At 53.5% G+C, this 4,751-nt stretch overlaps 1 protein-coding gene across 1 annotated transcript in view; it reads left to right on the top strand.

The window, feature by feature from the left end:
* The first annotated feature begins 1,600 nt into the window (after positions 1–1,600).
* Positions 1,601–4,751, top strand: part of fam53c (family with sequence similarity 53 member C) — a 12,086-nt gene continuing 8,935 nt past the window's right edge. Inside the window, exon 1 of the mRNA XM_008333434.3 lies at positions 1,601–2,353. The gene's annotated coding sequence lies outside the window, so the exon portion shown is untranslated. The remainder of the gene's footprint in view (positions 2,354–4,751) is intronic.

Genomic DNA, 4,751 nt, shown 5'->3' with positions numbered 1-4,751 from the left:
TCTCCCCCTCCCCCCCCCCCAGACATCAGCGGGACCCCAAGCTTCACCCCTCCACCCCCAACATGTACAGGAAGTACAGCCGGCGCTCCTGGGACACACAGGTGCGTCTGTGGAGACGGGCGCTGCACCTGTGGGACCCACCTTCTGAGTCCCAGCCTGACACCTTAGACTCGGACGACCCCGTGGAGCAGCTGTGGGTGGAGTCAGCGTCAGAGTTTGTCATGTGAAGCACAGGTTTGTGTTTGAACACTGACCCTGGTGTGGTCCTCAGGCAGAGCCAGCTGGCCAAGATGACCTCCGGCCTGTGTGAGGACGTAGGAGACAAGCAGAGAGAGAAGGAGACTCCGGCAGCTTCTGAAGCCTCCTCTGTGTCTCCTTTGTCCACTGGAATGTCACTGGAGCAGCCTGGACCCTGGAGCGCCCCCTTCTCCCCGGTAGGCAGTGTTTCAGGTGATGTTGGTCTCTGTTCTGACCAGTGACCAGTGACCAGTGTGGACCGTGACCATCTGCTGACCTCCAGGTCCGACAGTGACGTGATGCTGGTTAATGAAAGGTGTTGTTCTTTTCTGAAGGAGGCAGAGAAGAGCCACAGACCCCGTCGCTCTCCCCCCGGCCTGGCCTCCCTCAGGAATCCCCTGACCTCCAAGGACAACATCACTGATTGGCTACGCCTCATTTTGGATGCCGACCACACCCAAGGTAATGGCCCGACTGACGACATTTGACTGACAGGTCTGTGGTTGATGACCGACTGATGACGGACACTCTGCGTCTCTGCCCTGTGTAGACGTGGGCTCTGATGACCAGCAGGTTCCCGTCTTTTCTGACCACCTCTCCTGGAATCCCTACTGAAGGACGCCGACCGTCTGCTCTGGACTGGCTGGGTTTTAGGCAGTGTCCCGTCTGCGTCGTAGCTTCTCCAGCATGGACGCAACATCGCCACCATCTGGACATCAGACTGTGTTTAACCTGAATGGTTCAGTAGTGTGTGTGTGTGTGTGTGTGCGTGCGTGCGTGTGTGTCCAGAGTGTTAGTCTTTTAAGATCTCTGAATTGTTTCTGTGGCGAGTATTCTGTAGTAGGTGTGACCAAGAGAGGGCGCCGACGAGTGTGGAACCATATTTAGCACTTCCTGTCTCCAATGTTTTTCTGTTGTTGCACTTCTCACCTGCTGCATGTTTCGCTTCAGTTCTGCACCGGCTGAGGACTTCTGTCCACGTGTTCTTCTCGTAGTCACCTGATTTTTCTGGGTCGTTTGTCACCTCCTCCTCGGTCCACCCTCACCTTCACGCTCCGATGGCTTCTCCTCCACGTCCTTCTCGTTTTTTCTTAAAAACAAAACACTCGCTGATCGCGGTTTTCTTTTTACTTTTGTGTTTTCTGTCCACTTGTGCTGCTTGAAAATCAAGCAAGAGTTCAAATGATGTAACTAATAAAGATGTAAATAAAGTGTTATGGATTCAACCAGTCGGCTCACGGTGGCTGTCTTACTGTGGAGGCTGGTTCAAAACCTCTGTTTGTGACAGGGGGCGCTAAAACACCAACACTGGCAGGGGGCAAAACCCAATCTGGGTTTGAAACAGCAATCTTGTTGTAATCGATGGACCAGAGTTAACTCTAGACCAGCCACACAGTGGAACGGCTGGTTGCCTTACAACAAAAAACAATCACAGTTCGATCCCCTGTTTGTCTGTGGACTGGAACTGTTGGCCGTGGGGTGACGCTATAACAAAAGAATAAGTTGTGAATGTTGACAACAACAGACCGATTTACGGCAGTGAGAGGCTGCAGTCAGTGAAGAATCACAGACGTGACTGAGGCAGAGCAGCTGTTGTAGCTCAGAATCGCGTATTTAGCAAAAAGCGACACCAAACGATGGTTTCCGAACTCAAAACGTTTTTGTTTTTATTTTTATATTAAAAGTGAGTGCGAATAAAAAAAAACAGCAGGTGGCGATGTTGATGTTGTAGCCCCGCCCCTCCCCCTCAGTGCGCGCTTGTTATTTATGAATGCCCATCGCTGCTCGCGGTAGCGTGCACGCCCCGTGCACGTTTTCGCACGTTATTATGATGTTTGGTCGTTAGGAGACAGCGGACGCTGCAGGTCTGCCGCCCCCCCCCCCCCTGCCGCTCCTGCCGCCGCCGCGGGGAGACCTGAGTCGCGAACCCATTCATCCGGAAGGGCTGTTGTTTGCGTGTGTGTGTGCGCTGCTCCTTGATTACAATAATCGCAATAACGTTAGTGGGTCAACGCAGCGCACTGCCACCACCGCCGCCGCCGCCGCCGTCTGCAGACGCCGGACCCGCCGCACACGCACACGCCGATTCTTTGACCCGGAGCTGCTGCCCGCTAAGGTGAGTCCTGCCTGGCCTCACGGTGAGCATATTGCCTGGCCGTGTGCTGCTTGTGCCTGGTGTTAGCTGGTTGCTCCTTTCGCGGCAGCATCCTGCCTTGGATGTCTCTCCTTCTCCACCTCCTCCTCCGCCTCCCCCTCTGACTCACAGGCCGCCCACACATCTCCATCACCACACCTCCAGTATCTCTGCCCGTCAGCAGACAGGCCTCAGCCAATTATTCCAGAGCGAAACGGATGTCATTCAAATGTCAAAGTCGTCGCAGTGGCCTGCTGTGCCTCAGCAACATGTCAGCCTGGTAATTAAATGCATCTCGAGGCCGGCGTGAATCATGTCCTGCCGCATGTGTAAGTGTCTCTGCCTAATGTCAGCGGACAAACAGTCTCTCTGCAGCCGTCTTCCAGATCTTTCCTCAGTCACTGACCGTTCCGTCAACAGTATCTTCAAACTTCATGCTAAACCAAAGGCACCTAAACAGAAATGGATTTTCTCGGCGTCCTACGTTTGCACGCACATCTCATGTGAAAAAAATAAAAATGACATACAAATAAACTGGAACCAGAGGAGTGAACTGAGGGGTCAACTCACTTTGACCTATGACCCCTGTTTATGCAGTGGATGGTTTCACGTGTATGGGATCTGTAGTGTTTGGGAGCAGCTTCAGGTTGGTTTACAGAGACAGTTACAGACCCAAGACCCGGCATCGAACCATCGACCTGGCAACTGTTCCAACAGCCCTGTTGTCAAGATGCAAATATATCCAGACAGAAATCCAGACAAAGGCCGTTTTACGTCATATGTTCCGCTTCAATTGATTGATATGTGAACTAGAAATCGTTATTATTATTGGTTTACCATTGTCTTAGAACTTTTTGACTGGAGTTTAACGCCTCGTGTTCTTTCAAACGTCTCCATCTGACGTCCGTGGTGTCACAGCTGCATCTTATTCCTGATCGTTTGGAGCTGGAAACTCTGATGTTCAACCTCCTGACATCCAGAGCGATGCTGCCCTCCCATCCCCCCACCCCCCCCCCCCCCCCCCCCCCCCCCCCCCCCCTCCCCCCCCCCCCCCCCCCCCCCGCCCCACGGCCCCCCCCCACATCCCCACCCCCGCCGCTGCTGCTACAGGCAGCTGCTCTAGTCCTGGTCCGGTCCCACGGAGGGGATTTCAGCTTTTCATCTGGGCTCAAGTGTGTGATTGGGGTTTGGAGGAGGAAGAGGTGGAGGGTGGTCAGAGGTCCTTCCCCCGGATAGATACTCGGGGGTCCGGGGTTTGTTTATTAAAAGCTCCGCGGTCAATGCTGGTAGCTAGGCTAGCCCCCGTTAGCAGACCCGTTAGCCGCTGTTATGGTCCCTTAGCAGCCAAGCTAGAAGCTGTGGTGGTCGCCATTAGCTGCGCTGTTAGCTACAGCCGCCGCTTCGGTCGCAGCCTCGGTGGCGCTGCGGCTTCTCTGAGCGCCGCTGAACTGAGCAGCCCTGAGATCCTGGGGCCGAGCAGGAGGCCCGCCGCTCCGCCTGCAGCTGCAGGTTTGTCTCGGCATTAACCTGGTTAAATCCACTGTACCGACCTTGACAGTAATAATGGCATGACAGATTATTTACACGGTGCTAACGGGATACTGGGTTCACCGCAGATGGAAGCGGCTGCAGGCTGGTTTATAAAAGCCAAAGACTGAAATGGAATTATTTAAAACATGTTTTACATTTAGTTTCGCACAACGTTGATAATAACATAAACAAAACATTAACAGCCCGCGTCTGTTGGTGCTGTGGAGCCGTGTAGGTTAGCATCCTTCATAAGAAACAATGGCATCTGTTAGCCTCCAGCTAAATGTTGCCGTTGGACTAAAGCGGAGCGGCCTGGGAGAGAGAGCTGCCCCGCTGAGGCAGCACCGACAGGCCGCAGCTGTCCGGTCTGTGACCCCCCCCCCCCCCACCACCACCACCACCACCACTGTTACCACTAACACCAGTGAGACCATCATTACCACCATTAGCCTGAAAATAGCCTGAACACCATAACAGTGACCACGTCCTTCCACCACAGTCATGACAACACTGACACTGACCAGTCTAACCTCTGTGATCATTACCCCCCCACCACCCACCCCCCCACCTTCATTGCCATACTGTATTTTACCCTGAACTCCATCACCAGAGGTCAAAGTTCATCACGTCACCATAACCAGTGTAACTATAAACAAACAACAACAATCACAACAGACCAGAATCATCTGACAGACCAGTCTGAACTGGTGCCATTACCACACCCCCCCCCCCCCCCCCACTGTAGTATTGTTACCAGGAACATCAAAGTTCAAACCACATCATTACCCTGACGCATCAACAGGTTATTTACCTGTCACCTGGTGCAGGACTCTAACTGTCACCTGGTGCA

The sequence above is a fragment of the Cynoglossus semilaevis genome, chromosome 19, assembly GCF_000523025.1.
Source record: "Cynoglossus semilaevis isolate Cse_v1.0 chromosome 19, Cse_v1.0, whole genome shotgun sequence".
NCBI lineage: Eukaryota > Metazoa > Chordata > Actinopteri > Pleuronectiformes > Cynoglossidae > Cynoglossus > Cynoglossus semilaevis.
Note: the sequence above shows the minus strand (reverse complement) of the source record. Positions and strands in the feature narration are given on the sequence as shown.